General features: G+C 37.5%; 1 pseudogene; it reads right to left on the bottom strand.

Annotated features, from left to right (window-relative positions):
• Positions 1-8,179: 8,179 nt before the first annotated feature.
• LOC125157380 (L-lactate dehydrogenase A chain-like) lies at positions 8,180-9,054 on the bottom strand (annotated as a pseudogene).
• Between the last annotated feature and the right edge of the window lie 824 nt (positions 9,055-9,878).

Here is a 9,878-nt window from a genome sequence, read left to right as displayed (position 1 = left end):
TGGTAGTTAATATGTTTCTAGTAATTCATCCATTTCTTCTAGGTTGTCCAATTTATTGACATATAGTTTTTTATAATATTCTCTTAAAACTGTTTGTATTTCTGAGTGTTGGTTGTTATTTCTCCTCTGTCATTTGTGATTCTACTTATTTGGGTCCTTTCTCTTTTCTTTTTGATAAGTTTGGCTAGAGGTTTACCAATTTTATTAATTTTTTTTCAAAGAAACAGCTCCTGCTTTCACTGATATGTTTTATTTGGGGTTTCTATTTGTTTCTATATAACTTACTTCTGTTGTGATTTTTATTATTTCCTTCCTTCTGCTAGCTTTAGGTTTTGTTTGTTGTTCTTTTTCTAGCTCCCTTAGGTATACCATCAGGTTGTTTATTTGAGATTTTTCTTGCTTTTTGGTATAGGCCTATATTGCTATATACTTCCCTCTTAGGACTGCATTCACTGCATTCCAAATGTTTCAGACCGTTTGGTTTTAATTTACATTTGTTTCCATATATTTTTTATTTCTTTTTTTAATATATATATTTTTAATTTTTATTTATTTTTGAGACAGAGAGACAGAGCATGAGTGGGGGAGGGGCAGAGAGAGAGGGAGACGCAGAATCCGAAGGAGGCTCCAGGCTCTGAGCTGTCAGCATAGAGCCTGATGCGGGGCTCAAACTCACAGACCGTGAGATCACAACCTGAGCTGAAGTCAGATGCTCAACTGACTGAGCCACCCAGGAGCCCTATATTTCTTATTTGATTTCCTGATTGACCTATTAATTGTTCAGTAGCATGTTGTTTTCCCTTCAAATATTTGTGGTCTTTCCAGAGTTTTTCTGTGGTTGACTTCTAGCTTCATAGTGTTTTAGTCAGAAAAGGTGCCTGGTATGATTTCAATCTTGTATTTGTTGAGTCCCGTTTTGTGACCATGTGCACTTGAAAATAATGTTTATTTTGCTGTTTAAGGATGGAATGTTCTTAATGTATTTGTTAAGTAAATTTGGTCCAGTGTGTCATTCAAAGCTATTATTTCCTTGATTATTTCTGTTTAGATGATCTATTGATGTAAGTGGGGATTTAAAGTTCTAACATTATTAATTAGTTCTTTTATATTTATTATTAATTGCTTTATGTATTTGGGTGCTACCATGTTGAGTGATTAAATAGTTACAATTGTTAATCTTTTGTTGGATTGTTCTTTTTTTTTTTTTAATTTTTTTTTCTTTTTTTAACGTTTATTTATTTTGAGACGGAGAGAGACAGAGCATGAACGGGGGAGGGGCAGAGAGAGAGGGAGACACAGAATCGGAAACAGGCTCTAGGCTCTGAGCCATCAGCCCAGAGCCTGACGCGGGGCTCGAACTCCCGGACCGCGAGATCGTGACCTGGCTGAAGTCGGACGCTTAACCGACTGCGCCACCCAGGCGCCCCTGTTGGATTGTTCTTTTTATGATTATATAGTGTCCTTCTTTGTCTTCTGTTAGTCTTCGTTTTAAAGTCTATTTTGTCAGATATAAGTATTGCTACTCTGGCTTTCTTATGACATCCATTTGCATGATAAATGTTACACCATCCCATCACTTTAGGATTTAGGTCTCAAATGAGTCTCTTATAGACAGCATATACATGGGTCTTTTTTTTTTTTAATCCATTCTGACACTCTATGTCTTTTGATTGGAGCATTTTGCCCATTTACATTCAAAGTAATTATTGATAGATATGTGTTTATTGCTATTTTATTACCTGTTTTGCCATTGCTTCTGGAGATTTTCTCTGATCTTTTCTTGTTTTTGTCACTTTGGGTGTCTCCTTTGCATTCAAAGAGTCCCCTTTATATTAAAGGGGGACATATTTTATGTCTTGATGGGCTGGTTTGGTGGTTACAAGATCCTTTACTTTTTGCTTGCCTGGGAAACTCTTTATCTCTCCTTCTATTCTGAATGATGGCCATGCTGTATAGAATATCCTTGGTTGCAGATTTTTCTCATTCAGCACTTTGTATATATTATGATACTCCCTTCTGGTTTGCCAATTTTCTCCTTTGAGTCTTCCCTCATAAGTTAGGGACCTCTTTTTCTTGCTGCCTTTAAGGTTTTTTCTTTGTCACTGTATCTTGGAAATTTAATTAGAATATGACTTGGCCTGACTTTGTTGATTTTGATGGGAGTTCTCTGTGCCTCCTGGATCTGGATGTCTGTTTCCTTCCCCAGATTTGGGAAGTTTCCAGCTATTATTTCCTCAAGTAAATTTTCTTCCCCCTTTTCTCTGTTCTTCTTGAGACTCCTATAATCCAAATGTTACTACAATTGATGGTCACTGAGTTCCCTAAGTATATTCTCTTGTGCATAATCCTTTTTTCTCTCTTTTATTCAGCTGCATTTTTTCCCATTACTTTGTCTTCTGAGCCACTAATTTTTCCCTCTGCTTCTTCCAGCCTGATGTTCATTGCATTAAGCCTGTTTCTAATCTTGATTATTGCACTCTTCATGTGTAATTGATTCTTTTTTTAATTCTTTTAATCTATGTGGTAAGGGTTTCACTGATGTCTTCTATTCTTTTCTCAATCCCATTGAGTATCCTTAGGATTGTTCCTTTATATTCTCCATCAAGTGTGTTACTTATATTTGTTTCACTTAGATCTTTGGCCTGGACTTTATCTTGTTCTTTCATTTCAGATAAATTCCTCCATCTTCACATTTTGTCTAAGTCTCAACCTTTTTTCTCTGTATTAGAAAAGCCAGTTATGTCTCTTGCTTCTAAAACTAATGGCCTTATGCTAAGAGACACATGAAAAGATGCTCAATATCACTCATCATCAGGGAAATACAGATCAAAACCACAATGAGAAATCACCACACACCTGTCAGAATAGCTAAAATTAACAACTCAGGAAACAACAGACGTTAGTGAGGATACAGAGAAAGGGGAACCCTTTTGCACTGTCGGTCAGAATGCAAACTAGTGTGAACACTCTTGAAAACAATATGGAGGGTCCTCAAAAAGTAAAAAATAGAAATACCCTACAATCCAGGAATTGCACCGCTAGGTATTTATCCAAAGGATACAAAAGTGCTGATTCGAAGGAGCACATGCACTTCAATGTTTATAGCAGTGCCATCAACAATTGCCAAATAATGGAAAGAGCCCAAATGTCCATTGACTGAGAAATGGATAAAGAAGATGTGGTGCATATATACAGTGGAATATTACTCAGCCATATAAAGGAATATAATCTAGCCATTTGCTACAATGTGGATGGAACTAGAGGGTATTATCCTAAGCGAAATAAGTCAGAGAAAGGTAAATATCATGTTTTCATATGTAGAATTTAAGAAACAAAACAGATGAACATAGGGGAAGGGAAGAAAAAATAAGATAAAAGAGAGAGAGGCAAACCATATCAGACTCTTAAATACAAAGAATAAACTAAGGGTTGTTGGAGGAGGTGTGGGTGGGGGGTGGTTTAAATATTTGAAGGGATTTAAAGAGGACATTTTTTGGGGATGAGCACTGGGCGTCATATGTAAGAAATGATCACTGGTTTCTACTCCAGAAGCCAAGACTACACTTTATGTTAACTAACTTGAATTTAAATTTAAAAAAAAGCAATGGCATTATAAAGAAGAGATCATGTGGTATCCAGGGCCTGACATTTCATGGTGTGTCTCTGGTATGTGCTGTGTATGATCTGCTATTGTGTTTTGGCTGCTCTATCCTTCAGACCACTCACCCGCAGAGGCTCTCCTTGGTTTTTGTGGGCAGTGTGTGGTCCCAGGCCTGAATGTGTTGTTTTTTGTTTTTAATTTTTAATGTCTATTTATTTTTGAGAGAGATACAAAGACAGAGCACGAGTGGGGGAGGAGCAGTGAGAGAGGGAGACACAGAATCCAAAGCAGGATCCAGGCTCTGAGCTGTCAGCACAGAGCCCAATGCGGGGCTCGATCTCATGAACAGTGAGATCATGACCCAAGCTGAAGTCGGATGCTTAACTGACTGAGCCACCTAGGTGCCCCCTGAATGTGGTGAGTTTTAACTAGGTGTGCTCTGGTCAGCTTGTGAAATGAGACCTGACACCAACTCCAGCATAACTACAAAACTCTCTGTTTCAGAGATGTGATGTGTCCATGGGTTTGTGTTGATCTCCTAGGGGATAGGCTTTCTGCACTGGGACTGAGGCAAGCTTAACTGAGAAGCAGTCCTGCCAGAGCACTGGGGAATGGGGTATTGTGTAAGGAAGTTAGGCAGTGTCAGTGCTGCAATCCTTCCCACAAGTTGTTCTGTGTTTATGCTGAAGGTCATGGGAGGGAAATGTTTCCAGCCAGCTCCTTTGTTCCCAGAGAGGTGTCTCCATGAATGCTGCCTCTCAGTGACATGCTCTGAGGAGAGCAAATAATCTCTCCACTCTGTGATCCAGGAACTTAAAATTGCTGTTTCCATACTGTCTGTTCCTGGCTTGTTTTCCTGCCTTCTCTCCACAAGCAGCACAGTGTCTTCCAGACTCTAACCCAGCCAAACCCACTGACCTTTACAACTCCAGGCTTTAAGCCCCACTGGTTGCAAGAACTCACAAAATTCTGCCCCTCTCATTTTCCAAGCCAATACTTTTGTGGAAACATTCTCCTTGTACATTTCTCTGTGTGCTTCTCTCTCTCACACCATGACTTCTCTCTCTCTTCTCCATGACAATGGCTCCCTCCTCTCCACAGTACCCATGATCTGTTTCTCCCCTAAACCCCAACTACACACTTCCTACTTTCTTTGATGGAGCTTCTTCTCTCCCTTTAATTGTGGAGTTTGTTCTGTAAGTCTTCAGATTGATTTCTGGTGTATTTAGGATAATTTTTCATTATCCAGTTATGTTCATGGGGGACCAGGCAAGCCTAAGGTCCTCATACTCCACTGCCATCTTCTCTCAATAACCAAACTTCTTTTAAGAACTACAGTGGATCACCAAGAGGAAGAAGCTGCAGAGCTCATCCCCTGCAAGTGTCCACACCCTGTATATGTCTGCTGTAAGTTCTCTGAGGGCTCCGTGAAGGACAAATGCATAACTTCTCTCTATTTTACCTCACTTACAACTCAGACCACTCTAAAGTTTCACCTCAGGCTCAGTGCAATCCTGGATAAGTGTTGGATTGGCCCATCACGGAGCCTATCTGCAAAGACTGGGAAACATGCTTTGTATTTTGTATTTTTTCTTGATAGAGGATGTTTTTATTTTGTTATTGTTGTTTGTTATTGTTTGTTTTTGTTTCCAGCTCCTGGCATTCAAAGAAATTCAAAACACTAGCCAAACATGAGCTTAAGAAATAGATACTTCAGAGACCATACATGACAAGGAATTCAGTCTTTCCAAAAATAGTTTGGAATACTCATTAAACATACATACTATAACCTTCAGCAATCAATAGAACAGCAAATCTTGGAAGAGTAAAAGAATTTGATTTCCAGAGTTACCACATTATAATATTCAAATGTCCAGTTTCCAACAACAAAAAACGTAAGATAAAAAAAGGAACATTATATTTAGAGTACTGGAAAAATAACTGCCAGTGAAGAATTTTGTATATGGAAAAACTCTTCTTCAAAAATGGGAAAATTGGGACATTTCCAGATAAACAATAGCTTAGGGAATATGTTAACACTAGACCTGGTCTACAAGAAATGTTAAAGGGAGTCTTTTAGGTTGAAATAAAAGGATATATGCAGTAACTATAAATCATGTGTAGAAATAAACTATGATAAAGGTCCATAAATGGGCAAACATAAAAGCCAATATTATTGTGCTTTTAGTTTTAAACTAGTTTTTATTTCTCACATTATTTAAAGACAAATGTATAAAAATAATTATAACTATATTATTGAGCATAAAACATAAAGCTGTGATTTGTGAAAACCATAACATAAAGAGACAGAGCTGTATCTTAGCAGAGTCTTTGAATAATATTGAAGTTAAGTTGGTAACAATTTAAGTTAGATTGTGAAATCTAATCCCCATGGCAACCATAAAATAACATCTAATGCATATACACAGAAGCAAAAAAGAAGAGACTGAAGACAATTCTTCTCAAAAACCACTGAACATACAAGTAGCAAGTAATAGAGAAAATGAGGGACAAATAAAAATACAATAATTATATTAAACGTAAATGTATCAAACTACCCAATCAAAAGGCAGTGATTAATGAAATTGTTTCTGAACATGACCCAACAATATGCTGTTCACAAAAGATTCACTTTATTTTTTTTTAATTTTTAATGTTTATTTTATTATTTTTTTTTAATTTTTTTTCAACGTTTATTTATTTTTGGGACAGAGAGAAACAGAGCATGAACGGGGGAGGGGCAGAGAGAGAGGGAGACACAGAATCAGAAACAGGCTCCAGGCTCTGAGCCATCAGCCCAGAGCCTGACGCGGGGCTCGAACTCCCGGACCGCGAGATCGTGACCTGGCTGAAGTCAGACGCTTAACTGACTGCGCAACCCAGGCGCCCCCTAATGTTTATTTTAGAGAGAGAGAGAGAGAGAGAGAGACAGACAGATACAGAGAAAGAAACAGAGGTTGAGCAGGGGAGGGGCAGAGAGAGGGAGACACAGAGTCCAAAACAAGCTCCAGGCTCTGAGCTGTTGGGCACAGAGCCCAACATGGGACTCTATACACGAACTGTGAGATCATGACCCCAACCAAAGTCGGAACCTTAACCAACTGAGCCACCCAGGTGCCCCCAAAAGATTAACTTTATATCCAAAGACACAGATAAGTTGAAATTGAAAAGATGGGAAAATATTTTTCTTGAAAATAGCAACCAAAAGATAGCTGGGTATGAGTATCAGATAAAATAGACTTCAAGCTAAAACCTTTTACAAGGGACACTGAAGGGAATGATATTCTGATAGTCAATTTATCAGAAACATAATAATTATAAACATATATGCACCAAACAATTGAGCCACTTAAATATAAAGCAAATATTGACAAAATTAAAGTGAGAAATAAACAATTGTACAATAAGAGTGAGAAACTTAATATCCCACTTTCAATCATAAATAGAACATTTAGACAGAAGATAAATAAAAAAATAAAAGACTTGCACAACACTGCAAACTAACTAAACTTAACAAATATAAATTACTCCTCCCAATGGGGTGTCTGGGTGGCTCAGTCAGTTAAGCATCCGACTTCGGCTCAGATCATGATCCCAGAGTCTGTGGCTTTGAAGCCTGCATCAGGCTCTGCACTGACAGCCCAGGGCCTGGAGCCTGCTTTGGATTCTGTGTTCCCATCTCCCTCTGCCCTTCCCCACTTGCACTGTCTCTCTCTCTCTCTCTGTCTCTCTCTGTCTCTGTCAAAAATAAACATTAAAAACATTAATTAATAAATTAATTACTCCAACCAACAACAGAAGAATGCACATTCTTCTCAAGTGCACATGGAGCATTCTCCAGAAGAGGCCATATGTTAAGTCACAAAACAAATCCCAATAAATATTGAAAAGATTGAAACATACAAAATGTTTTTTCCAACCACAATGAAATGAAGCTAGAAATCAATAACAAAAGAAAAATGTAAATGTTGACATTTTGTGGAAATGAAACAGCATAATCTTTTTTTTTCCTCACTGTTCAAAGTTTATTTGGTATTTTAGTTGGTTGGCATGACACTTGTTTATATATAGATATTTCTTTTTGCATTATATGGCAATGTACACTATATCCTAATATATATAGTACACAAAATAAGATCCTTTAGAACAGTTTTATGCACAATACATGCAATATTACGTTTATACATTGAATCCCAAGATGTGATTGACTGGAGAAAAAAAATTGGACTAGGCATGTTGGGTGAAGGAACCAGATGTTATATATCACACGGTAAATATACATCTGGTTTGGAGAGCAACTTCAGCATATGTAATATTGACAGTGGTGCCTCTCAAGTGGTGGAACTATTTTACATTAACCAATTTAGGACTACACAAGTACGATCCAGCATCAGGATATAGCTGCAGGGTTTTGTGAACCATTCCTATTTGTAACTTTAGGAAACTGATGCTTTTCCTAAGCCATTTTAATACTACTTGAGTAATAGATCAGATAATAAGGATGATATATACAACCTCCAGCTAAAATCCTGTTATAGTCTAGACAGTGAACTGGTACAACATAAGAAAACTTTAAAACTACAGTTCTTTTTGGATCCCCCAAAGTGTATCTGCACTATTCTTCAAATGGGCCTCTTCCTCAGGAGTCAGAGTCACCTTCACAACATCTGAGATTCCATTCTGTCCCAAGATGCAAAGAACACTAAGGTAAACAGCATCTTTTATTCCATAGAGACCCTTAGTCATGATGGAAATTGGATGCACCTGCCGATGATTCTTCATTATACTTTCTTCCAAATCTTCCACAAATAGCCCAATGGCTCAGGAAGTGTAGCCTTTTCAGTTTGATCACCTCATAGGCACTGTCAACCACCTATTTGTGAACCTCTTTCCATTGTTCCTTATCTGCATCAGTGCCTAAGTCAGGGTGAAGATTCTTAAGGAAGACGCCAGCAACATTTACTCCACTGCATAGAGGCACACTAGAATCTCCATGCTCCCCAGGGACCCACCTATGCCAGCTTAATGGGTGAACTCCCAGCCTTTCCCCAATTAAGTAATGGAACCAGAATGAACCCAGATTACAACCACTTCCAGTAACACGGTTTTTGGGAAAGCCACTTATCTTCCAAGCCACATAGGTCAAGATACCCACTGGATTGGAAACAACAAACAACTTGCAGTTTAGGCTGTATTTTACTATATTAAGAATGATTAATTTAAAATGTTCACGTTATGCTGGACCAAATTAAGGTTTTTTCTCTGTGAAAATAACCAGCTTGGAGTTTGTAGTCACATTATAGTCTTTGCCAGAGACAAATTTTGGTGTTCTAAGGAAAAGCCTTCCATGCTGGAGATTCGTCATCTCTCGTTTCAATTTGTCTTCCACGACATCAACAAGAGCAAGTTCATTTGACAAGTCCTTCATTAAAATACAGATGGCCACAAGCCATGCTAACAACAGCAACCCTAACAACTGTAATCTTATCTGGGGGGTATAGTCTTAAGAATATTCTGAATCAACTGATCCTTGAGAGCTGCTGTATTTGACTTAGAACCAAAAATAATTGGGAGTGCATGTCGGGTGGGTGCACAGGCATTGACAGTGCACAAGGTTGGGTCCAGACTTGGTGGCAGCTGGTCCCCTAAACAGCATAATCTTAAAAATCAAATGGATCAAAGAATAAGAAAATCTATCAATGTAACATATCACAATAATAGAATGAAGGTAAAAATCACATAATCATTTCAAATGAGGCAGAAAAGGCATTTCACAAAATGCACACCCTTTAATGATAAAAAAAAAGTCAGAAAGCAAGGAATCAAAGTGAATGTCCTCAACATGGGCAATTACATTTATGAAAAACCCAGCTAATATCATACTCAGTTGTAAGAGACTTGAAAGCTTTATTCTTAAAATCTTGATCAAGACAAAAATGCCTACTTTTACCATTGCTATTAAACATTTTACTGGAAGTTCTAGCTAGAGCAATAAGACACACAAAGAAAGAAATAACAAGCACCCAATTGTAAAGAAAAAAAGTAGAATTATCTTTATTCACAAATAACATAATCCCATATATGGAAAAATCCCAAAGAATTCACTAAAAAAAATCTAGTAGTAGAGCTGATAAACAAATTCAGCCAAGTTTCAGAATGCAATATCAGCATACAAAATCATTTGTATTTGTATTCACCAGCAATGAGCAATCCAAAAAGAAAAAAAAAATTAAGAAAGCAATTACACTTAAAATCACATGTAAAAGAATTCAATACC

This window comes from Prionailurus viverrinus, chromosome X, assembly GCF_022837055.1.
Source record: "Prionailurus viverrinus isolate Anna chromosome X, UM_Priviv_1.0, whole genome shotgun sequence".
NCBI lineage: Eukaryota > Metazoa > Chordata > Mammalia > Carnivora > Felidae > Prionailurus > Prionailurus viverrinus.
The sequence above is the reverse complement of the archived record's forward strand: the minus strand, read 5'-3'. Positions and strand labels throughout refer to the sequence as shown.